Source organism: Salvelinus namaycush, chromosome 25 (genome assembly GCF_016432855.1).
Source record: "Salvelinus namaycush isolate Seneca chromosome 25, SaNama_1.0, whole genome shotgun sequence".
NCBI lineage: Eukaryota > Metazoa > Chordata > Actinopteri > Salmoniformes > Salmonidae > Salvelinus > Salvelinus namaycush.
Genome location: NC_052331.1, coordinates 11,620,547 through 11,647,759, shown reverse-complemented (window position 1 = coordinate 11,647,759; position 27,213 = coordinate 11,620,547). Strand labels below are relative to the sequence as shown.

The 27,213-nt window shown below is 43.9% G+C and overlaps 1 pseudogene; it reads left to right on the top strand.

The window, feature by feature from the left end:
* The first annotated feature begins 16,922 nt into the window (after positions 1-16,922).
* Positions 16,923-19,950, top strand: LOC120020647 (annotated as a pseudogene).
* Positions 19,951-27,213: the final 7,263 nt, after the last annotated feature.

Sequence of the window (27,213 nt, the reverse complement as noted above, 5' to 3'; positions counted from 1 at the left end):
CCGTGGTTGCTGACGGTGCATTTCCCGTACCGGGCGGTGATACAGCCCGACAGGATGCTCTCAATGGTGCATCTGTAAAAGTTTGTGAGGGTCTTAGGGGCCAAGCTGAATTTCTTCAGCCTCCTGAGTTTGAAGAGGCGCATTTGCATCTTCTTCACCACTGTCTGTGTGGGTGGACCATTTCAGATTGTCAGTGATGTGTACGATAAGGAACTTTAAGCTTTTCACCTTCTCCAATGCGGCCCAATTGATGTGGATGGGGGGGTGCTCCCTCTGCTGTCTCCTGAAGTCCACAATCAGCTCCTTAATTTTGTTGACGTTGAGGGAGAGATTATTTTCCTGGCACCACTCCGCCATGGCCCTCACCTCCTCCCTGTAGTCTTTCTTGTCATTGTTGGGAATCAGGCCTACCACTGTGTCGTCTGCAAACTTGATGATTGAGTTGGAGACATGCGTGGCCACGCAGTCATGGGTGAATAGGGAGTACAGGAGGGGGCTGAGCACGCACCCTTGTGGGGCTCCTGTGTTGAGGATTAGCGTAGTGGAGGTGTTGTTGCCTACCATCACCACCTGGGGAGGCCCGTCATGAAGTCCAGTACTCAGTTGCACAGGGCAGGTTTCAGATCCAGGTTCATAGACTAATGCTGAGCTAAAGTCTATGAACAACATTCTTACATAGGTATTCCTCTTGTCCAGATGGGAGAGGGCAGTGTGGTGGCGATTGCGTCTTCCATGGCTCTATTTCAGTGGGTCTAGGTTGTCGGGTAAGGTGGAGGTGATATGGTCCTTAACTAACTTCTCAAAGCACTTCATGATGACACTAGTGAGTGCTACGGGCAATGGTCATTTATACTGAATGCAAATATAAATGCAACATGCAACAATTTCAATGATTTTATTGACTTACAGTTCATAAGGAAATCAGTCAATTGAAATAAATTAATTAGGCCCGAATATATGGATTTCACATGACAGGGCTTAGGCACAGCCATGGGTGGGCCTGGGAGGATATAGGCCCAGCCACTTGGGAGCTAGGCCCACCCACTGGGGAGCCAGGCCACCCAATCAGCATTTGTTTTTCCCCACAAAGGGACTTTATTACAGACATAAATACTCTTCAGTTTCATCAGCTGTCCGTGTGGCTGGTCTCAGATGATCCCGCAGGTGAAGAAGCCGGATGTGGAGGTCCTGAGCTGGCATGGTCTGAAGGTTAGAGGCCGATTGGACGTACTGCCAATTGACTGTGGAGGTGGCTTATGGTAGAGAAATGAACATTCAATTCTCTGGCAACAGCTCTGGTGAACATTCCTGCAGTCAGCATGCCAATTGCACGCTCCTTCAAAACTTTAGACATCTGTGGCATTGTGTTGTGTGGCAAAACTGTACATTTTAGAGTGGTCTTTTATTGTCCCCAGCACAAGGTACACCTGTGTAATGATCGTGCTGTTTAATCAGCTTACTGATATGCCACACCTGTCAGGTGGATGGATTATCTTGGCAAAGGAGAAAGGCTCACTAACATTTCTGCACAACATTTGAGAGAAATAAGCTTTTGTGCATACAGAACATTTCTGGGAACTTTAATTTCAGCTCATGAAACATGGGACCAACACTTTACGTTTATATTTTTGTTCGGTATAGTTCAGTTACCTTTCTTGGGTACAGGAACAATGGTGGATATCTTGAAGCAAGTGGGGACAGAAGACTGGGATAGGGAGAGATTGAATATGTAAGTAAACACTCCAGCAAGCCGGTCTGCACATGCTCTGAGGACGCGGCTAGGGATGCCATCTGGGCCAGCAGCCCTGCGAGGGTTGACATGCTTAAAAGTCTAATTCACGTCGGCCACTGAGAACAAGAGCTCACAGTCCTCGGAAGTGACGGTTGCCCATGGCGGCGGCACTGTGTTTTCCTCAAAGCGGGCAAAAGAAGGTGTTTAGCTTGTCCAGTAGAAAGACGTCCATGTTTCTGACATGGCTGATTTTCCCTTTATAATTCATGATTGTCTGGAGTCCCTGCCACATACGTCTCGCGTTTGAGCCGTTGAATTGCTAATCTTTGTCTCTGTACTGACATTTTGCCTGTTTTATTGCAGTACGGAGGACATAACTGGACTGGTTGGACTCAACCATATTCCGAGTCACCTTGTGGTTAAACGTGGTGATTTGCTCTTTCAGTTTTGACCAAATGCTGCCATCTATCCACAGTTTTTGGTTTGGATAGATTTGAATTTGTCATGGTGGGAATAACATCCCCTATACACTTCCTGATAAACTCAGCCACTGTGTCAGTGTATACGTCAATGTTATTCTCAGAGGCAACCCAGAACATATCCCAGTCATGTGTTTGTGAGTTAATTTCACCATACCAGTCAAACCCCCAGTCCAATCCTGATCCAGCTACCTGTTGAATCTGTTCAATCCTATACTTACAACTTGTGCAAAGTTAAGATATTATACTGAATTAAATCAACCAGACTCAGAGGTAAACTTCAACATTATTCTATCACTGTCCGTGTAACAAACCCCCACATTCCTTTACTGTCGTGGTGACGTCACATCAATACACGACATCCCCCCTTTACTTGGATATGAACTTCAATGACAACCTGACATACACAACACTCATTCTTTACCTGTATAGCAACCTTTGTGTTACCAATAAACAACTGAAATCTGTTCAATGTCTTAATATTTCTGTTATCCTAAAGGACTTTTCTTTTTAAGCTTACTTCTAAGCAAAACAAAACAATATTATTATTATTATTTTATTTTTTCTTATGGTAACTAAACCTTCTGCACCTTTTTCACAACATAACTCAAACAGTCATAGTCTTCGCATTAATCCTTTGTACTTGTCATTTTTGAGTTTATACTGGTTTGCTTTACCCCTTGCAGAACAGGATAATTATTTAATGACAAAGTCTGTTAACTTTAATTTGTCTGTGAGGCCTGACTGGCTTGGGTGTTCGTGGTCCTTGTGGTGATCCCTCACAGATAGTCTCTGGTTTGGACTCTATGTCTAGTCTCAGAGTAGGACTGTTCCACAATCTCTTTCACTTGTATGGTGTCCTTTGGTTGTGTATCTGGCTCCTCAATTGTATACCTCTTTACGAATGTTGTATAACTTGAATACCTGGCTCCGGTTGGAGATTGAACCACATTGTTTCCTTCTTTATTGATCACAGTGTGTGGTATCTTGTTGAAAGTTGTTGTGAACTTGTCTGTTTTGTCCTGTTTTAGGAGAACCTGGTCTCCGATGTCCACGTCAGAGTGTTTGGCTCTGCGATGGTTGAAGATCTTGGATTTCCCTTTCTGCTCAGCATCATAGTGTCTCCAGGTCACTCTGTGGTGTAGCTACAGTTGAAGTCGGAAGTTTACATACACTTAGGTTGGAGTCCTTAAAACTAGTTTTTCAACCACTCCAAAAATTTCTTGTTAACAAACTATAGTTTTGGCAAGTCGGTTAGGACATCTACTTTGTGCATGACACAAGTCATTTTTCCAACAATTATTTACAGACAGATTATTTCACTTATAATTCACTGTATCACAATTCCAGTGGGTCAGAAGTTTACATGCACTAAATTGACTGTGCCTTTAAACAGCTTGGGAAATTCCAGAAAATGTTTTCATGGCTTTGGAAGCTTCTGATGGGCTGATTGACATAATTTGAGTCAATTGGAGGTGTACCTGTGGATGTATTTCAAGGCCTACCTTCAAACTCAGTGCCTCTTTGCTTGACATCATGGGAAAATCAACAGAAATCAGCCAAGACCTCAAGGTCTACAAAAAGAATTGTAGACCTCCACAAATCTGGTTCATCCTTGGGAGCAATTTCCAAATGCCTGAAGATACCACGTTCATCTGTACAAACAATAGTACGCAAGAATAAACACCATGGGACCACGCAGCCGTCATACCGCCCAGGAAGGAGACGCATTCTGTCTCCTAGAGATGAACGTACTTTGGTGCGAAAAGTGCAAATCAATCCCAGAACAACAGCAAAGGACCTTGTGAAGATGCAAAGGAAACAGGTACAAAAGTATCTATATCCACAGTAAAACGTGTCCTATATCGACATAACCTGAAAGGCCGCTCAGCAAAGAAGAAGCCACTGCTCCAAAACCACCATAAAAAGCCAGACTACGGTTTGCAACTGCACATGGGGACAAAGATCGTACTTTTTGGAGAAATGTCCTCTGGTCTGATGAAACAAAAATAGAACTGTTTCGTTACGGTGGGAGGAAAAGGGGAGGCTTGCAAGCCGAAGAACACCATCCCAACCGTGAAGCACGGGGGTGGCAGCATCATGTTGTGGGGGTGCTTTACTGCAGGAGGGACTGGTGCACTTCACAAAATAGTTGGCATCATGAGGATGGAAAATTATGTGGATATATTGAAGCAACATCTCAAGACATCAGTCAGGAAGTTAAAGCTTGGTCGCGTCTTCCAAATGGACAATGACCCCAAGCATACATCCAAAGTTGTGGCAAAATGGCTTAAGGACAACAAAGTCAAGTTATTGGAGTGGCCATCACAAAGCCCTGACCACAATCACATAGAACATTTGTGGTCAGAACTGAAAAAGCGTGTGCGAGCAAGGAGGCCTACCAACCTGACTCAGTTACACCAGCTCTGTCAAGAGGAATGGGCCAAAATTCACCCAACTTATTGTGGGAAGCTTGTGGAAGGCTACCCGAAACGTTTGACCCAAGTTAAACAGTTTAAAAGCAATGCTACCAAATACTAATTGAGTGTAACTTCTGACCCACTGGGAATGTGATGAAAGAAATAAAAGCTGAAACAAATCATTCTCTCTCCTATTATTCTGACATTTCACATTCTTAAATGAAGTGGTGATCCTAACTGACCTAAGACAGGGAATTTTTACTAGGATTAAATGTCAGGAATTGTGAAAAACTGAGTTTGAATGTATTTGGCTAAGGTGTATGTAAACTTCCGACTTCAACTGCATATCCAGATGCGAGTGCACTGCTTTGAGCGAGGACTGTAAAATGCCTCTAACGTCTTATGATCAGTGATTAGATCAAATTCCCTGCCATATACAAAAGGGTGAAGACTTTCACAAGCCCAAACCAATGCAAGGGCATCATGCTCAGTTTGTGAATATCTTTGCTCACACTGACAGACTCCTGCTCACATAACAGACTGGAACCATTTCTCTGTGTTGTTCTTGCACGAGCACAGTTCCTAGGACCACAGGTCGTGCATCTGCTATTCCTTTTGTGGCAGTGTCTTTGTCAAAGTACGCCAGTGTCACGCTTCAGCCAGTTTCTCTTTTAATGTCTGAAATGCCTTCTGTTTCAGTCTGAAGTGGAATGTTGTGTCCTTCTTGGTCAATTTCCACAGAGACTCTGAGAGTGTAGAGAACTGGGGAACGAACCTACTGCTGTAGCCCACTGAGCCTAGAAATCTACGAACCTCTGATGCCGTCTCAGGCTCCCTGGCCTCAACCACTGCTCTCACTTTTTCAGCTATTGGCCCAATGCCTTTCTGTGAGAGTAACATGCCCATAAACACCAATTTGTCTATGTTGAACTGACATTTCCTTGAGTTGAGAGTCAGCCCACAGTTCTCCAGCCTATTGAGGACAGCATGTAGCCACTGGTCATGGGTCTCCTTGTCCGGGGCGTGGACGTTGATGTCATCCGATATGTTCTCCACCCCCTCGATGCCTGCCAGTGCTGTTGCGATTTCATGTTGATACTGCTCGCTCGCCGATTAAACTCCAAATATGAGTCTTTTATATCTGTATATCCCATTATGCACTGAAAACGATGTTATGCCTCCCGACTCTGGTGTTGGCTCCAATTGATAATAGCCCCATTTAAGATCCAGTTTACTGAACATGACAGACCCATTCATTCCTTACAAAAGTTCATCTACTGTGGGGATTTGTTACCTGCCACGTATGATTGCTGTGTTCGCTTGTCTCATGTCCAGACACAGTCTTTTGTCGCCGTCCGGTTTTGGCACTACCACTACCGGATTCACCCATGGTGTGGCACCATCCACTCTCTTCATTAAGTTTTGTAGTTCCTCTATCTTTTTCACCATAGCTTCTCTCAGGTGGTATGGTTTACGCCTAAGGGACCTGTGCTACTGGTGTCACATTTTAATCAACATGTAGGTTGATCTGCTTTGGGTTTAGCTTACCCACCCCTTCAAACAACTTGGGGTATTGCTGATTTATCTGTGTTTTTACATTTGTCACTGCTGCTATGTCAACACCGACTTTTAGCACACCGAATTTGATGGCAGTCTCTTTACCTAGCAACGGTTACCTTACAACTAACTAAGTCTGTGTGCTGCGCTTACCTGTCTTTATTTGGCATGTGAAAAACCCTTTTACTGGTAATGACTCGCTTGATGAGTATGCATATAGCTTTTTAATCAGTCAGTGAAGATCGGCACCTGATTTCCTTGGCTTTCAACATTTCCCATGTGCTCTCATCTACTATGTTACTCATGGCCCCAGAGTCAATTATCATGAATAAATTGACCCCTCCCACTGAGGAGGTGATCCTGTCTGAGTTGCTGTTCTCATTTACCACAAATGCATAGTCTTGGTTTTGTTCCTCTGAAATAACATATTTCACAGTCTTTTTCGAAGTAACCTTTGGTCTTGCACATTTTTTGCAAAATGGTCCTTCCCATTACATTTCTTGCAGGTCTGCCCACGTGCTGGACAAGCAAGGGCCTTTGCAAAATGATCTGCATGTCCATAACAATATCACACCTTCTCTGATTTGTCTTTTCCTTCTGCATTCTGTCTCCGCCTCTTTTTGTGATATTTCCCCTCCTTTTTGAAAACATCTTTAGCATCTATACTTACATGCATTGCGGACATTTGCACTTAAATTCTTTCACATTGTGCGACTAGCTCTAGTGACCGCGCTAATGTTGGCCAAGCGCCCTCCTCCAATAGTTTTCTGCGCACATATTCCGTATTACACTTGCTCAGTATAGCATCTCTAATCTGATTGTCTTTATCTCCAGCAAAGACAGTGTTTAGCTGCTTGTCTAAGACGAGTAACAAATTGCTGAACTTCTCACCAGTTTTCTGTGTCAGTCGATAAAAGGTCTGTCTCGCGAACACTGTGTTCACCTATGGCACGAAGTATGCATTTAACGCAGCCACAGCCCTGACGTTGTCCGTTGGTTCTCCGGTGTCTGCGAGTGTGGAGAAAATGTCCTGCACATCTGTCCCAGCATGATGTACACGCAAAGCTCTCCTCCGTTGTTTTGTAACCGCATCAACGTCACCGGGTAGTATTAACCCTTTACCATCCGTGAACACCTCAAACGCCATCAACCACTTGGTCCAGGACCTAGGGTAGCAGGCTCACTGTAGCAGTCAAACTTTGGTACAGTGTTTTCCATCTTGACGACACAAACTCACTTTTCAGATTTAACTATACTGTAATGACCTGACTAGATCATAAAGGAACAATTGTCCAGACAGAGGCTTGAGTTTACGAATTGACGGTTTATTAACCCAACTTTACACAGGCTACTGTTTGGCCGTAGCCCACGCCAAATAAATGAAAGATAACCACAAGCCAACCGTGACCTTCTCTTGTGAAGGCCAGACATAAGAGAGAGAACAAAGGCTAAACCTGGTCTTAACTTCCAATGCTCTATCCCCCTGCCCAACCCCCCTCCACGCTACTCCGCCAACCGCCAGGATGCCCGGCATCAGAACATTCCAGGCATTCCCGTGATTGGCAGATAGCAGGTTGATTGGCATATCGGACCCCGCGAACACTGGGTACTGGTAAGTACAACACAACCACCTACTAGCCTAACACATAACACACAGCTGTCTGTGCGGGTCGCTACAATACTTTTCAAACGTTATCCTCGTCGCCATTGTTCAATCCTATACTTACAACTTGTGCTAAGTACTGAATTAAATCAACCAGACTCAGTGGTTGTCACGATCATCGTTAGGAGAAAGAGAGGAGGACCAAGATGCAGCGGGGTGAGTATTCATTTTAATCGAATACTTGAACAAAACAAAAACAAAAAAACAACAAACAAACGACAACGAAACTGTCCCGTAACGTGAACACAGAAACACAGTAACAGGAACAATCACCCACAACCCCACAATACAAAACAGGCTACCTAAATATGGTTCCCAATCAGAGACAACGACTAACACCTGCCTCTGATTGAGAACCATATCAGGCCAACACATAGAAATAGACAAACTAGACATACAACATAGAATGCCCACTCAGATCACACCCTGACCAAACAAAACAAAGAAACATACAAAGCAAACTATGGTCAGGGCGTGACAGTACCCCCCCCCAAAGTGCGGACTCCTGCCGCAAAACCTAAACCTATAGGGGAGGGTCTGGGTGTGCATCTGTCCGTGGTGGCGGCTCTGGCGCGGGACGTGGACCCCACTCCACCATAGTCATTCCCCGCTTCAGTGGCCTCTTAGGAGCGGCTACCCTCGCCGCCGACCTTGGACCGGCAACCCTACTAAAGGGCCCCACTGGACTAAGGAGCGCCTCCGGACTGAGGGGCGGCTCCGGACTGAAGGGCGGCTCCGGACTGAGGTGCGGCTCCGGACTGGCGTGCGGCTCCGGACTGGCGTGCGGCTCCGGACTGGCGTGCGGCTCCGAACTGGCGTGCTGCTCTGGCGGCTCCGGACTGGCGTGCGGCTCTGGCGGCTCCTGACTGGCGTGCTCTGGCGGCTCCGGACTGGCGTGCTCTGGCGGCTCCAGACTGGCGTGCGGCTCTGGCGGCTCCTGACTGGCGTGCGGATCCTGACTGGCGTGCGGCTCTGGTGGCTCCTGACTGACGGGCGGCTCGTGACAGACGGACGGCTCAGGTGACGCTGGACAGACGGACGGCTCAGGCGACGCTGGACTGGAGGGAGACTCAGGCGACGCTGGACTGGAGGGAGACTCAGGCGACGCTGGACTGGAGGGAGACTCTGGCGACGCTGAGCAGGCGGGAGCACCTGTAGTGAGGAGACGGAGAGACAGCCTGGTGCGGGAGGCTGCCACCGGAGGCCTGGTGCAGGTGGCACCGGATAGACCGGACCATGGAGGCGCACTACAGGTCTCGAGCACCGAGCCTGCCCAACCCTACCTGGCTGAATGCTCCCCATAGCCAGGCCAGTGCGGCGAGGTGGAATAGCCCGCACTGGGCTGTGCTGGCATACCGGGGACACCATGTGTAGGGCTGGTGCCATGTACCCCGGCCCGAGGAGACACACTGGAGACCAGATGCGCTGAGCCGGCTTCATGGCACCTGGCTCGATGCCCACTCTAGCCCGGCCGATACGAGGCGCTGCTATGTACCGCACCGGGCTATGCCTGCTCACCGGGGACACTGTGCGCCTCACGGCATAACACGGTGCCTGCCCGGTACCTCTCTCTCCACGGTAAGCACGGGGAGTTGGCTCAGGTCTCCTACCTGACTTAGCCACACTCCCCGTGTGCCTCCCCCCAAGACATTTTTGGGGCTGCCTCTCTGGCTTCCAGCCGCGCTTACGTGCAGCCTCCTCATACCACCGCCTCTTCGCTTTTGCTGCCTCCAGCTCAGCCATGGGGCGGCGATACTCTCCAGCTTGTGCCCAGGGTCCCTTACCGTCCAGAATCTCCTCCCAGGTCCAGGAGTCCTGCGATCGCTGCTGCTGCCCGTTACCACGCTGCTTGGTCCTTAGGTGGTGGGTGATTCTGTCACGATCGTCGTTAGGAGAAAGAGAGGAGGACCAAGATGCAGCGTGGTGAGTATTCATTTTAATCGAATACTTGAACAAAACAAAAACAAAAAACCAACAAACAAACGACAACGAAATAGTCCCGTAACGTGAACACAGAAACACAGTAACAGGAACAATCACCCACAACCCCACAATCCAAAACAGGCTACCTAAATATGGTTCCCAATCAGAGACAACGACTAACACCTGCCTCTGATTGAGAACCATATCAGGCCAACACATAGAAATAGACAAACTAGACATACAACATAGAATGCCCACTCAGATCACACCCTGACCAAACAAAACAAAGAAACATACAAAGCAAACTATGGTCAGGGCGTGACAGTGGTAAACTTCAGCATGTCTTTTACTCCATCACTGTCCGTGTAACAAACCCCACATTCCTTTACTGATTTGGTGCCTTCCTATATCGGTACGTCACATCAATACACTAATCCACTGGTCAAAACCCACAGTATATCAGCTTTTACTTATGACCTAACATGGTTCCATAAAAATCATTCAACAATGTGTGGGAAGTGGGGCTATGTAGGAAAAAGTTCTACTCAAAACCCCAAATTCAGCAATTTTAGAGCTTTGTGATGCATGCTACTCAAATGTTAGGTCTGCTGTTCAGCTGTTGGCCTGGATTTGATTCGACTGACCCATATGCACTCTCAAGTTAGACAAGAACTAAATGAAAAGGTATGCCAGTCTGTTTTGCTAAATTCCCTATTCACGCAAGTCATCCTGAAGTAAAGGACAGGAATGAAGGGTGGAAAGTATTTTCCCACCTCATAATTGCTGTTGTTCTTTGATGTGGGTATAAGGGTATATTTCCAAAGGCACCTGCCAGGTTCGTCCTGAATGGAATGTTCCTTCAGGCATTCCTCAAGCACATTCTGGAATCTCCTTAGTGTTCTCTCAATCCGGACTCACTCTGGCTGAACAAAGAATTCCAGGAGGGGTCAAACATTCCAAACTCTCTTAGCCAAAGTACTCCTCTTGTTTAGAAAGACATTTGGGTTAGACCTACATTTACTTATCCATCCACACCCAGATGGGTGACTGACAGGCATTTCAAATATGACTAGAGATAATAATAATAGTAATAATAATAACTTTTCAATTCAAATAAAAATAATAAAATTTAAAAAAAGTACTAACAAAGAAAAAGACAGTAGGAAGAAGAATGAAAATAAAAGATCTGAGATATAAGATGGGGCTAAACCAGGCCTTAAATGTGATTAATAACATTTTGAAATCTATTCTAAAAGTGACTGGTAGCCAGTGTAGAGAAGCTTAATAGGTGTGATATTGTTAAGTTTTCTGGTGCCGAGCTGCAGCATTTTGAACTACCTGTAGACGACGGAGTGATTTACGACTGAGACATATTCAAAGAGTTACAGTAATATAGGTGTGAGGAAATAAAAACACATAACTTTCTCTAGTGACTGAAATAAAATACATGACTTTAGATATATTTCTTGAATGTTAAAAGCAGGACTGGGCAACCTTCTTTACATGCAGCTCAAGGTTTAGGTCAAAGTCAACAAAATCATCAAGAGTTCTTGCCATAGGCTTTACATTGGTGGACAAATGACCAAGGTTATTCACAATCTGTGTTCTAGCAAGGTGGGGGCCAAATAAAAAAAAACTCTGATAACTTATAATAATTGAGCTCAAAAACTTGTGAAGGCTAGCTACGCTAGCTTGGTCACTGAGTCTGATCGGTAAATAAAGCTGTGTGTCATCCACATAGCAGTGAAACTGAATGTTATGCTTGCGGAATATGCCGCCAAAGGGAAGCATGTACAGGGAAAAAGGATGGTGTCCAGAATTGACCCCTGAGGGACACCATAGTGAATAGGTGCTGGGGACGATACTGAACCACCCATGCTCACTGAGAAACACCAGCCACATGAATATGACCTAAACCAGTCAAGGGCAATGCCGGAGATTCCCAACCACCTCTCCAGTCGGTCAACGAGGATGTTATGATCAATAGTATCAAATGCTGCACTGAGATCCAAAATAACTAGAATAGAGCATTCACTGGCATCAGCAGCCAACATGAGGTGATTACTGTCTTTCAATAAAGCAGTTTCTGTACTGTGAAGTTTCCAGAAGCCTGACTGGAATTTTTCGAATACGTTGTTTATATTCAAATAAGCCATCAATTGCTTGAAAAAAACTTTTTCAAAAAAATGAAGTTTAGAGATACTGCCTTCAGAAGCCAGCAGCATACCACCCTGCATCCCAGTGCTGGCTTGCTTCTGTAACTAAGCAGGGTTGGTACTGGTCGGTCCCTGGATGGGAGACCAGACGCTGCTGGAAGTGGTGTTGGAGGGCCAGTAGGAGGCCCTTTCCTCTGGTCTAAAAAAATATCCCAATGATTGGGGTAAACTATTTTAGCAATTTTTATTTAACCTTTATTTCACTAGGCAAGTCAGTTAAGAACAAATTCTTATTTACAATGATGGCCTACACTGGCCAAACCCGGACGACACTGGGCCAATTGTGCGCTGCCCTATGGGACTCCCAATCACAGCCTGGATTCGAACCAGGGTGTTTGTAGTGATGCCTCTAAGATGCTGTGCCTTAGACCACTGCACCACTCGGGTGCCCTGTGTAGGGTGCTGACTTTCAGATGGGATGTGTGTCCTGACTCTCTGCGGTCACTAAAGATCCCGTGGCACTTATTGTAAGAGTAGGGGTGTTAACCCCGGTGTCCTGGCTAAATTCACAATCTGGCCCTCATACCATCACGTTCACCTAATCATCCCCAGATTACAATTGGCTCATTCATCCTCCTCTTCCCTGTAACTATTCCCCAGGTCGTTGCTGTGAATGTGTTCTCAGTCAACTTACCTGGTTAAAGAAAAAAATATTTGACATTTTGTTATGTTACAGCAAGGTGAGACTCTGGCGGACAGTTTATTCTTGGTTTTAACTGGTGCCACTGAGTCTAAAGTAGCCTAACATATGTCATTAAAACTGTTCAGCAACTCATCAGTGTGACGACAAAGAACAGGAACATCAGTAGAGGATACTAAAAGCCTTCATGTTCTAGCAGTTGTGGAGTTAAGGATGCGAGGGCGAGTGGTGACAGATTTGTAGGAGGAGGAGAAAGCATTTGAAAAGTTCTAAGCCCTTAGATCGCAATATCTATTTACTGAGCTAACATATTGAATTGTTTTAAGATGGTCGCAAAATTGATCCTTTAGCCACTTGATTTTGAATTTTAGGACCCCATAGGTATAAAAACAAAAAGTATTTGATGAAACATTGAATTTAGCCTCTTCTGCTTTAGCCCATAGAAATGCATTGAATAACACATTCATAAATGGCAAAACGGAAAGTCCAAAAATAAATAATAAGGAACAAGGTTTTGAACTGTCTGTCCTATATCTGAGATATAAGTAAACGTAGTATTAAAAAATTATAATAATGTACAGCCCGGTACTGCGTTGGTTACCTTCAGATGACTCCCCTGAAGCTTGTGTGCGTCATAGAGCAGAACAATCGACACCTTTGTGCTTATGAGCGTCTCCTGTGTCAATATTGGTGTCATATGGTTCAGTCCTAACGGTCGGTTTTGTGAGAAGACCTCTTCGAAATGAGGACGTTCAAGATAGAGAGTTCAGACAACTGCCATAAAGCTTGTGGATGTCATAGAGCCAAACAACCGTGAGATTCTCCCCTTTCGATATTGGTGACATATTAATTTGTAGCTCACACAGTTCTGGTTTTACAGACAACTTTGTGACTATTTTCTTGTCCGGATCCTCTCATGTGTAGAAAGGGGCAGCTTTCACAAGTCCCATGTTATGGAATAGGCGCAAACTTTAAATTGGCGGAAAGAGTGGATTGAGATGCAGGGACTACAGTAAGTTTCTAGCATAAACACACAGGTGTGTCAATCGACTCTAGGTTTTTTTTTTTTACTATACTGAGATGGTCATAGAAACACACATCAATAGTTTACAAGTTATCAGTATTCAGACCATAGGACAGCATGAGATCAAGAGTATAGCCTTTGTTGTGTATAGGCCCTGTGGCATGTAGAATAAAGTTACGAAACTCCCCAACAAGTGCATTATTTGGATAACACACATTGTTTAGATCTCCAAGAATAATAAGTCTGTCATATTTAGCTTAGCAAAAGATAGCAGGTCAGAGAATTCTGCAATGGAGAAACTATTTGGTTTAGGAGGCCAGTACACTAAATTATACAAAGTGGGCTGATTCTTGTTCAAGCTAAAGATAAGGCTCTAAAACGAGGAAAATTTGACACATGACACAGGGCTACATACAGTGCATTCCGAAAGTATTCAGACGCATTCCTTTTTTCCACATTTTAAAATGGATTAAATATTTTCTTTCCCTCATCAATCTACACACCATACTCCATAATCACAAAGCGTAAACAGTTTTTAGAAATTTTTACAAATGCATTAAAAATAAAAAAACATACCTTATTTACATAAGTATTCAGACCCTTTGCTATGAGACTCTAATTTGAGCTCAGGTGCATCCTGTTTCCATTGATCATCCTTGAGATGTTTCAACGTCTTGATTGGACTCCACCTGTGGTAAATTCAATTGATTGATCTTGATTTGGAAAGGCACACACCTGTCTATATAAGGTCCCAGAGTTGACAGTGCATGTCAGAGAAAAAAACAACTCATGAGGTCCAAGGAATTGTCCGTAGAGCTCTGAGACAGGATTCTGTCGAGGCACAGATCTGGGGAAGGGTAACAAAAAATGTATGCGGTATTGAAGGTCCCCAAGAACACAGTGGCCTCCATCGTTCTTAAATGGGAGAAGTTTGGAAGCACCAAGACTCTTCCTAGAGCTGGCCGCCCGGCCAAACTGTACAATCAGGGGAGAAGGGCCTTGGTCAGGGAGGTTATGAAGAACCCGAGGGTCACTCTGACGGAGCTCTACAGTTCCTCTGCGGACAAAGGAGAACCTTCCAGAAGGACCACCATCTCTGCAGCACTCCACCAATCAGGCCTTTATGGTAGAGTGGCCAGATGGAAGCCACTCCTCAGTAAAAGGCACATGACAGCCCACTTGGAGTTTGCCAAAAGGCACCCAATGACTCTCAGACCATAAGAAACAAGATTTTCTGGTCTGATGAAACCAAGATTGAACTCTTTGGCCTGAATGCCAAGCATCACATCTGGAGGAGACCTGGCACCATCCCTACGGTGAAGCATGGTGGTGGCAGTATCATGCTCTGGGGATGTTTTTCAGCGGCCGGGACTGGGAGACTAGTCAGGATTGAGGCAAAGATGAATGAAGCAAAGTACAGAGAGAGCCTTGATGAAAACCTGTTCCAGAGCGCCCAGGACTTCAGACTGGGGCAACGACCCTAAGCACACAGCCAAGACAATGCAGGAGTGGCTTCAGGACAAGTCTCTGAATGTCCTTGAGTGGCCCAGCCAGAGCCTGGACTTGAACCTGATCGAACATCTCTGAAGAGACCTGAAAATAGCGGTGCAGCGACGCTCCCCATCCAACCTGACAGAACTTGAGAGGATCTGCAGAGAAGAATGGGAGAAACTCCACAAATACAGGTGTGCCAAGCTTGTAGCGTCATGCACATGAAGAGTCGAGGCTGTAATCGCTGCCAAACGTGCTTCAACAAAGTACTGAGTAAAGGGTCTGAATACAGTTTTTTTTTTTTTAAATATATATATTTGCACCAAAAAAAACGTGTTTTCTTTTTTAATATGGGTGTGTGTAGATTGATGAGGGAAAAAAACGATTTAATCAATTTTAGAATAAGGCTGTAACTTATTATTATTATTTTTTAAGTCTAGTGGCCTGAATACTTTCCGAAGGCACTTGTCTCTATGAAGGACGACTACCCAACCACCTTAGCCAGACGGCCTGCATTTCTGTAGATAAGAAAAGGCTGGATGAGTTGTTTAATTTAGAGAACTAAAATCCTCGGGTTTAATTCAGGTTTCAGTAAGCATGAAAATATCAATGGAAATAATAAAATCATTGAACAACTAATTATTAAGATATCTTACATTCACTAAACCGATCTTGACATGAATAGCTTGCCGGATTAACAGAGGTATTCAGGGGAGTTAGAGGAACATAAATTAGGTTACTTACATTAACCGCACTATGGGACATAGTATGCTGTCTAGGTTGCTAACTATGACAGGAAGGACTGGAGCACTACCAGTCCAAGACAGCAATAATAAGGGAATTCATTTAAAAACAAACACTGACCATAGCTTGAGGGCAATATTCTAAACACCTGGGCTGGCCTGATCCTAGTGAGACAGTTTTCTTCCATTCAGTTAGCCATAGAAATATGTAGCTCATCTTGTAATGTTTAGGCTTACTTTCCTCCTAGCTCTCTAAGGAAATGGTTCGAGTGCTGATCCATCACATTTAGCCCCTCCCAGGGCATCTCATAGTCTCTCAGTATCATCTGATAAGCTGTTTTCATCATGAACATGGACACATAAAACGTATCCGTTCCCCAGGGATCACAGGTTTCTTTATACAGGTATTTTGATACTAATTGTGCATTTATTCCTTGTCATTATCTTTCTATTGTTTTTCTTTCTGCATTTGTTGGGAAGTGCCCAAGCATTTCACTGTTAGTCGACACCATATTGTTTACAAGGCATGTGACAATTACAATTTGGGCCCCACTTTAGGACAGGAGAGACAACACATAAATATCTTAAAATAAATAGCCTATTTTCCGACATAAAATAGCCTCTAACATGGAATCCCTGTAAGAATTAAAGTAGACAGGGTGGTATTTGGCTTGAATGGAGAAAGCATTGGGAGACATTTCTCGCATAGTTTTGGAACAGTTCACCCGTCAGCTAACGCACACGTCAGATCTCTTTCGGATATAAAAGAGGAGAGGGGGACACCAGAGAACCCAGTAAGTCAGTAGGTAGTTTACATTGCGCATTCCGTGTTTAAACGCGTGGATTGATCAATCTAAATTAGCCTCTATCTTTACTAAAATTGTATCAATACTATGTCACTAGACATGAAGATTTTGGCGCTTTCCTTTGTTGTTTTCCTCTATGGGAGTTTAAATTCGGTAAGAAAACATATAGCCTAATTCATTAATTCATTATCATTCATAGCCTACAAGAATATGCGTGATTGATTGCCAATGCCGAGGGTGGGTGAGTGGTGCTTGATGGCGATTAAGATCCTCACTCCATCCTACAGTCTAATATTTTTTAGGAGAAATCACAAATGAAGTCAACATTTCTCTTATAACATGTTTCTGGTATTTTAGGCATCAGCATCTTGTCCCTCCGAATGTTCGTGTCCTCGTGAGATAGGCCTACCCAGGTGCGCACCAGGAATCAGCATTGTGCCAGACGGCTGTGGATGCTGCAAAGTCTGCGCTCGGCAGCTCAATGAAGACTGCAGCAAGACAGAGCCATGCGACCACATCAAGGGACTGGAGTGCAATCTTGGGGCTGCTTATGGCACAGCTAAAGGCATCTGTCGTGGTATGATAAAGTTGTATAGGAAACAATAATTCTGATACCCTGCTGTGGTCATTGATAGTCTATAACTTCTACAAATCTAACTCCTATCGGTTTGGATGTAGAGATATCGTTTTTTAAACTTGTTTATTACACCGTTTTAAATGAGGAATTATGCTTTTGGATTATTTACGGAGCGTTCTCTATAATTAGAATATTACACTTGACTAGGGTTGCAAAGCTACCGGTAATTTCCCAAAGTTAGCAGAATCTTCAGTAATGCCGGTAATTAAAAGGTAATATACTCGAATAACTTATAAAATATATATTCATATATAGCATTCATTTTTATATCTGTGTCCATATTGTCGATGTTTCTAGGGGATAGACCATATGGTTCAAGAGAAAATAGCCTAATTAATGAAAAAAGCATCTACTCAACAATGGCATTATTTTTTGCTTAACTTTGCAACTATTGACTATTTTCACAACTGCCACAAATTTGGCTCCAAAACTAAGACATTAAAATAAATACAATTGTGTAAAAATAATATTTCATGCTGAAACCCTCATTAATCACCAATGGTATTCACTAAGTTGATGATTTATATTTAGGAGAATGTTTTACAGCTTTGTCATTATAATTTATATTTTAAAATATTATTTTATATATTATACATGTAATAAGACTACACAGAGGGCCAGAGATAATTACAGACACCTGTGATAATCTGAAGTACCCAAAAAAGGCCACTAGATCTCATCTGATAAAATTCCCCCAAATACTTGAAAGTTAACACAATTCTGGTTATTTCACTGGTAAACTTCGAAAGTTTCCAGTAATATACCCTGCCTTTGTAACCCTGCGCTTGACTCACATAGTTACAGTCTCCCCATCTGCTTCTCCAAACAGCCAAAACAGATGGAAGACCCTGCGAGTACAACAGCAAGATCTACCAGAATGGAGAGAGCTTCCTTTCCAACTGCAAGCACCAGTGTACGTGCATGGATGGTGCCGTGGGGTGTATGCCCCTGTGCCCCCAGCAGGTCTCCCTGACCAAACTGGGCTGTGCCAAACCCAAGCTGGTCAAAGTGCCTGGTCGCTACTGTGAGGAGCTAGTCTGCCCTGAGGAGGGGAACGTGTTGGGCTCAGCCTCAGCAGACAAGGTCAGAAAAGATGGCCGCAAGGATAAACATTCCGAAGATGACCTCACAAACAAGAACGAGCTGGTGTCTGTCGTCAGAGGAGGACTCAAGTCTTTACCTGGTGAGTCAATTGAACTCTGTTTAGTCCAGTGATTCGGTTAGTGGATTTATTGAGCTCCAATAGATGTTCAGCCTCAGTTAACATCCAGACGGAGTTTAAATGGAAAATCAATTTATCAACAATCGATGTGTCATCCAGGGGTTTAGCCATAAATTCGTTGGGGGTGGGCCTGCAGAAATTTGGATGGGCCAAGTAGTATTTTTGTAATAATAATGTATCATTGTTTTGCTTTTGCTCAATCTGATTGGGTGGGCCTGGCTCCCCAGTGGGTGGGCTTGTGTCCACCCAGGCCCACCCATGTCTTCACCCCTGTTAACGTCTCACATTAGATTTAAACCAGTAGAGGATGCTGAGGGGAGAACGGCTCACAGTAATGGCTGGAACGGAGTGAATGGAATGGCATCAAACCATGTGTTTGATATATTTGTTTCCATTCAACTTATTCTGTTCAAGCCAATACCACGGGCCTGTCCTCCCCAATTAAGGTGCCACCAACCTCCTGTGATTTAAACTCATGTCCAATTTGCTTGAAGTTTGCACATTGAATAATTGTCTGGCCATCTTTTCCCCACAGCTTTCAGAAGTAAGCCTGAGAGTCGCCTGATGTCCAAGGGGAACAAGAGGTGTGTGACTCAGACCACAGCCTGGTCCCCCTGTGCTAAGTCCTGTGGCACAGGAGTATCCTCCCGGCTCAGCAACAACAACAGCCAGTGCAAGCTGGTGAAGGAGACTCGTCTCTGTGAGTTCCGCCTTGCTTCCAGTCAGCCTACTCCAGCCTCAAGGTACACATCAAATCAAACCGACAATGCCATGCCATCACCTGGGTGACACTGAATCATAAGGACATGTATGTCTAGTCCATCAACATTCTGATCACACATTGTTGTTCTTCTCCTCTCACCAACAGAAGGGTAAGAAGTGCAGTCGTATTGAAAAGGCCAGCCCTCCATTGAAACAGACCTACGCAGATTGCAGCAGTGTGAATAAGTTCCGTCCCAGGTACTGTGATTCCTGTCTGGACGGGCGCTGCTGCACCTCTCAGCAGACCCAGACTATGACGGTCGGCTTCGAGGAAGGAGACACCTTCAGAAAGGATGTCATAGTCAGAGTCCTGTTCATGTGACTTCAACTGTTCCCATAGCAACGAGAGGCAATGTGTTCCCACAGGCTCTCCAATGATATCCACAAGTCCAGAGACTGAGGGGAAGGGAAGGTTGAGGGAATAAAAGTGTGGGAGATGAGAGAGTTAGGATAACTCCATATGTGCACCGTTATGCTGGAGACATTTATTCAGAGGATTTTTTAAATGAATTGCTTCGTAATATTGGAGCGTTACTGGTTGCTTCGATATGGAGCGTTATGCTATGTTGAAATATTTCACTTCATTGACAATTTATGTTTTGTTTATTCAAACAAGGTATGAGATGCACTAGACTTTTGACTGCATGCCTATGTTTTTGTGTATCTATATAAAAAAAAAAATACATTTAACATGAAAACATTGAAAAGCTTCTTTGTAGCTTCTTTGTGGCATCTACTAAAATGATTATTTTTTAATATCACAATATTAGTAATATTTATCTATAACATTTTACGTTTTATTAAGATATGAAAGGCTATAATGTAAAATGATATTTGAGCATTTATTTTGTTCTATGTATGTTATTAATAAAATATATGTATTTATGAAACCTGATGCTCTGTCGTGAATGAGTAGATATCACAGAATCCTATTGTGGCGCCGGAGGAGATGGCTGCCGTTTTACGGGCTTTTAACCAATTGTGCTATTGTGCATGTTTTTTCTGCGTTATTTGTAACTTATTTTGTACATAATGTTTCTGCCACCGTCTCTTATGACCGAAAAGAGCTTCAGGATATCAGAACAGAGCTTTCTCGCCTCGTACTGGATGAAGATTTTTACTTTAATGAGTCGGACGCAAAGGATTTACTTCAGACACTGGACAAGGCCCAAATCCCCGTCATTCGCATTAAGAAGAGATGGAGATATAAGGGTCATAGGTTGGGGTGCATTGTAAGAATCCGACGGCGAGTGGGTAACCCACCTCTACCATCAGTCCTATTAGCCAACATGCAATCACTGGATAATAAATGTGATGAGCTCCGATCAAGACTATCCTACCAACGGGACATTAAAAACCATAATATCTTATGTTTCACTGAGTCGTGGCTGAACGACGACATAGATAACATACAGCTGGCTGGGTTTTCTGTGCATCGGAAAGATAGAACATCTGCCTCCGGTAAGACAAGGGGTGGCGGTCTGTGTCTATTTTTCAATAACAGCTGGTGCACAAAATCAAATATTAATGAAGTTTCGAGGTTTGCTAGCCTGAGGTAGAGTATCTCATGATAAGCTGTAGAACGCACTATTTACCAAGAGAGTTTTCATCAATATTTTAGCTGTCTATTTACCACCACAAACCGATGCTGGCACTAAGACCGCACTCAACGAGCTATATAAGGCCATAAGCAAACATGGAAATGTTCATCCAGAGGCGGTGCTCCTAGTGGCCGGGGACTTTAATACAGGAAACTTAAATCCATTTGACCTCATTTCTACCAGCATGTTACATGTGCAACCAGAAAAAAAACTTTATACCGCCTTTACTCCACACACAGAGACGTGTACAAAGCTCTCCCTCGCCCTCCATTTGGCAAATCTGACCATAACTCTATCCTCCTGATTCCTGCTAACAAGCAAAAACTAAAGCAGGAATTACCAGTGACTCGCTCAATACGGAAGTGGTCAGATGACGCAGATGCTAAGCTTCAGGACCGTTTTGCTAGCATAGACAGGAATATGTTCAGGGATTCTTCCAATGGCACTGTGGAGTACACCGCATTGGTCACTGGCTTCATCAATAAGTGCATCGATGACGTCGTCCCACAGTGACCGTATGTACCCCAACCAGAAGCCATGGATTACAGGCAACATCCGGACTGAGCTAAAGGGTAGAGTTGCCGCTTTCAAGAAGCGGGACTCTAACCCAGACGCTTATAAGAAATCCCGCTATGTCCTCCGACGAACCATCAAACAGGCAAAGCGTCAATAAAGGTCTAAAATTGAATCCTACCACACAGGCTCTGACGCTCATCGGATGTGGCAGAGATTGCAAACTATTATGGATTATAAAGGGAAGCACAGCCGTGAGCTTCCCAGTGACACAAGCCTACCAGACAAGTTAAATTACTTCTATGCTCGCTTCGTGGCAAGTAACACTGAAACATGCATGAGAGCATCAGCTGTTCCAGACGACTGTGTGATCATGCTCTCCGTAGCCGATGTGAGTAACACCTTTAAACAGGTCAACATTCACAAGGCCACAGGGCCAGACAGATTACCAGGACGTGTACTCCGAGCATGCGCCGACTAACTGGCAAGTGTCTTCACTGACATTTTCAACCTAACCCTGACTGAGTCTGTAATACCAACACGTTTCAAGCAGACCACCATAGTCCCTGTGCCCAAGAACACCAAGGTAACCTGCCTAAATGAATACCGACCTGTAGCACTCACATCTGTTGTCATGAAGAGCTTTGAAATGCTGGCCATGGCTCACATCAACACCATTATCCCAGAAACCCTAGACCCACTCCAATTTGCATACAGCCCCAACAGATCCAGAGATGATGCAATCTCTATTGCACTCCACTCTGCCCTTTCCCACCTGGACAAAAGGAACACCTATATGAGAATGCTATTCATTGACTACAACTCAGCATTCAACACCATAGTTCCCTCAAAGCTCATCACTAAGCTAAGGACCCTGGGATTAAACATCTCTCTGCAAGTGGATCATAGACTTCCTAACGGGCCGCCCTCCAGGTGGTAAGGGTAGGTAACAACACATCTGCCACGCTGATCCTCAAAACAGGGGTCCCTCAGCGGTCCGTGCTCAGTCCCCTCCTGTTCACGCATGACTGCATGGCCAAGCACGACTCCAACACAATCATTAAATTTGCCGACGACACAACAGTGGTAGGCCTGCTTACCGACAATGATGAAACGGCCTATAGGGAAGAGGTCAGAGACCTGGCAGTGTGATGCCAGGATAACAACCTCTACCACAATGTGATCAAGACAAAGGAGATGATCATGGACTACAGGAAAAGGAGGGCCGAGCACGCCCCCATTCTCATCGAAGGGGCTGTGGTGGACCAGGTTGAGAGCTTCAAGTTCCTTGGTGTCCACATCACCAACAAACTGTCATGGTCCAAACACACCAAGACAGTTGTGAAGAGGGAACGACAAAGCCTATCCCCCCTCAGGAGACTGAAAAGATTTGGCATGGGCCCTCAGATCCTCAAAAAGTTCTACAGCTGCACCACCGAGAGCATCCTGACTGGTTGCATCACCGCATGGTATGGCAACTGCTCGGCCGCCGACGTAGTGCATATGGCCCAGTACATCACTGGGGCCAAGCTTCCTGCCATCCAGTACCTCTATACCAGGCGATGTCAGATAAAAATTGCCAAAGACTACAGCCACCCAAGTCATAGACTGTTCTCTCTGCTACTGCATGGCAAGCGGTACCAGAGCGTCAAGTAGGTCCAAAAGGCTTCTACCCTCAGGCCATAAGATTCCTGAACATCTAACCAAATGGCTACACGGACTATTTGCATTGTCCCCCGCACCCCATTTTTACGCTGCTGCTACTCTCTGTTTATTATCTATGCATAGTCACTTTACCTCTACCTACATGTACACATTACCTCAATTACCACGACTAACCGGTGCCCCCGCACATTGACTCTGTACCGGTAACCCCTGTATATAGCCTTTCTACTGTTATTTTATTGTTGCTCTTTAATTATTTTTTATTTTTCAATTTTTTCATGTATTTATTGTTTTCTTCAGTTTATTTAGTAAATACTTTCTTAACACTTATTTTTTCTTATAACTGCATCGCTGGTTAAGGGCTTGTAAGTAAGCATTTCATTGTAAGGCCTACCTACACCTGTTTTATTCGGCGCATGTGACAAATACAATGTGATTTGATCAAAGTGGTTCAGTATTTGGTACCCCGTTGGACAGTAGCTCTAACTTAGTTCTATTGGCATGGATTTCCCTAGTTTAATCTATCCTCTATCCAGTTTTTTAGAATATGGTTCCCAATAGCTTGTCCGACTCCATACTTAGGCAAGGGATACCTGCCCTGCTGTGTTTCTGGCTGACCCACTTCTGAGGGGATCTAGATTTGAATGGATGGATCAAATGTGTACATTTCTTTCATTTAGTAGTTTATTGTGTTGGTAAATCACATAGTACCATCTAATCCAGCTCCTACATTACACTCAGTGCCCACAAACATCAAACCCTCATAAAACCTCTTTATACATCCATAACTGACATCAAGTCTATTTTCATAGGGCAGGTGTCTATAAACAGATATGTGGGTCAGAATCCAACTGCTGAGGAGACTGGTAGGCACATAAGACGAGGGACTGCCAAATCTGATGCACTGTGTGTGTGTACAATACCTTCCCTTCTGCTCAACATGTCAGGCATCAGCATGAAAGAATATATTCCAGTAAAAAGATGAGTGTGTGTTTGTGAGTGAGAGATGCATACACCCAAGCATGACTGACAGTATTAAATAAACAAGTTCTGACTTGGACTGGGGGGGGGGGATTAGGGCATTGACGCACACAGAAGTGAAATACGTCCATCTCGTGTCTGAGGAGTACAATGGAGCTTTGTCTGTGAACACTTGAGGGATGCCTGCTTTGTGGAAGAGGTCCACATCTGAGCTTTGCAGAATTCCATACTCCTCCTTGGACAGCCTCCAAGGTCTATTCCAAGTTCACGTCTACTGATCCTAACAGCATATTCATTAGTTAAGAACCGACTCATGAGGTTTTGGTCAATTTCATTTCAATCAATTCAAAAAGAAAACAAATTGGAATTTCATATTTATTTCCTAAATTGAAATGGAACTGACCCCAACCCTGTGAGGCAGAGAACTTGACTGACATTATTAGCCTCTTCCCTATACCTTAGGGTTTAATGAGTTTACATAATATCAACTCACCGCCAGACAAATCCAGGCAGGATTATGACTCAAACCAACACTTAACAGTCCCATAATCATGACATAACCAAACGGTGGCCCAGTACACTGAGTATTCTGTACAACTAATCAATTGCAGTTTTTCTTCTCTTCATGGTCAAGGCAGTCAAAGCGTAAGCATTGACGTGTTTCCTATACTCACCACAAAACCTTCTCTTCTGTGAATGCTGTAAAAGAGAGGTTTGAAACTTCTAAATTACAGCCTCTCCAGTCTCTGGCTGTAATTTAGAAATCCTGGATCTGTGCCTTTAACGATGAATGGCAAAGACGAATAGAATGAAGTCATCATCACACTCTTTGGTCCAACTTATGACTTCCAGCTAATACACCCTAACAAAGAATGTATGGCTATCTAATAGTCAGTGAAAGGCAACACGGTACAACAGTAATTAGTGATTAGGCCCAATGGGAATGACACTGTCCATCTCTGACTGTACACAAGGAGGAACAAATGTTCCTGGATGTCATCACACATGTCAAGTCAAGCTTATGTAACAAAGCAATGAGATGTGCCAAGGTTCCTGTTGGTAGGCCAGTCTAGTTGAGTACAAGTTATTTAGAATGGAGGCCTTTCAGTATACCCGAAAAACCTCTACAACTCAATATCCTGGTTCACATAAACACATCAAAAGTGAAAAAGAAAGAGGCCAAGAGGGGAAGTAAAGAAGCATCCTGTGGTTCACGTTGCTGCTACGTTTGTTGAATTGTTTTTTTATTGTCTTTTACATACAGTACCAGTCAAAAGTTTGGATACACCTACTTATTCAAGGGTTTTTCTTTATTTTCACTATTTCTACATTGTAAAATAATAGTGAAGACATCAAAACTACGAAATAACACATGGAATCATGTAGTAACTAAAAAAGTGTTCATATATTTTAGATTTTAGATTCTTCAAAGTAGCCACCCTTTGCCTTGATGACAGCTTTTCACACTCTTGGCATTCTCTCAACCAGCTTCACCTGGAATGCTTTTCCAACAGTCTTGAAGGAGTTCCCACATATGCTGAGCACTTGTTAGCTGCTTTTCCTTCAATCTGCAGTCCAACTCATCCCAAACCATTTCAATTGGGTTGAGGTCGGGTGATTGTGGAGGCCAGGTCATCTGATGCAGCACTCTGACGCAATCATTCTCCTTCTTGGTCAAATAGCCCTTACACAGCCTGGATGTGTGTTGGGTCATTGTTCTGTTAAAAAAATGATAGTCCCACTAACCGCAAACCAGATGGGATGGCGTATCGCTGCAGAATGCTGTGGTAGCCATGCTGGTTAAGTGTGCCTTGAATTCTAAATAAATCACAGTGTCACCAGCAAAGCACCCCAACAACATCACACCTCCTCCTCCATGCTTCACCGTCGGAACCACACATGCAGAGATCATCCGTTCACCTACTCTGTGTCTCACAAAGACACAGCGGTTGGAACCAAAAATCTAAAATTTGGACTCAGACCAAAGGACAGATTTCCACCGGTCTAATGTCCATTGCTCGTGTTTCTTGGCACAAGCAAGTCACTTCTTATTGGTGTCCTTTAGTAGTAGTTTATTTGCAGCAATTCGACCATGAAGGCCTGATACATGCAGTCTCCTCCGAACAGTTGATGTTGCGATGTGTCTGTTACTTGAACTCTGAAGCATTTATTTGGGCTGCAATCTGAGGTGCAGTTAACTCTAATGAACTTATCCTCTGCAGCAGAGGTAACTCTGGGTCTTTCTTCCCTGTGGCGGTTCTCATGAAAGCCAGTTTCATCATAGCGTTTGGTTTTTGCGACTGCATTTGAAGAAACTTTCAAAGTCTTGACATTTTCCGTATTGACTGACCTTCATGTCTTAAAGTAATGATGGACAGTAGTTTCTCTTTGCTTATATGAGTTGTTCTTGCCATAATATGGACTTGGCCTTTTACCAAAACGGGCTCTTCTGTATACCACGCCTACTTTGGCACACCACAACTGATTGGCTCAAACGAATTAAGGAAAGAAATTCCACAAATTAAGTTAAGACCTGTTAATTGAAATGCATTCCAGGTGACTACCTCATGAAGCTGGTTGAGAGAATTCCAAGAGTGTGCAAAGCGGTCATTAAGGCAAAGGGTAGCTACTTTAAAGAATCTCAAATATAAAATATATTTTGATTTGTTTAACACTTTTTTGGTTTACTACATGATTCCATATGCGTTATTTCATAATTGTGATGTCTTCACTATTATTCTACAATGTAGAAAATAGTAAAAGTAATGAAAAACCCTTGAATGAGTAGGTGTGTCCAAACTTTTGACTGGTACTATAACCAAGACTGTTGGTTCTATATTGGATATCTGGAGATCCTGTAATGAAACCAGGCCTGACAACTGTACCTTGTTTTCAGATGTTGGCAATACGTCAGATTGCATAACGTTAGGAGGAGAAGAAACAAAGTGTTGACAGACTACTCCTGAGCAAAACCCTGGATACAGTGAGATTCCAAAAACAGGCCATGAAACTGGCTCTCAGAGGCTCCCACATCCTGCACAGCACGAAGAGTGATATACAAACTTAAGACTAGAGAAAAACACATTGGCTGTGGCAGTTCTGTAATTTGATTCTGTGATGAAAACGGTCTGTACAATA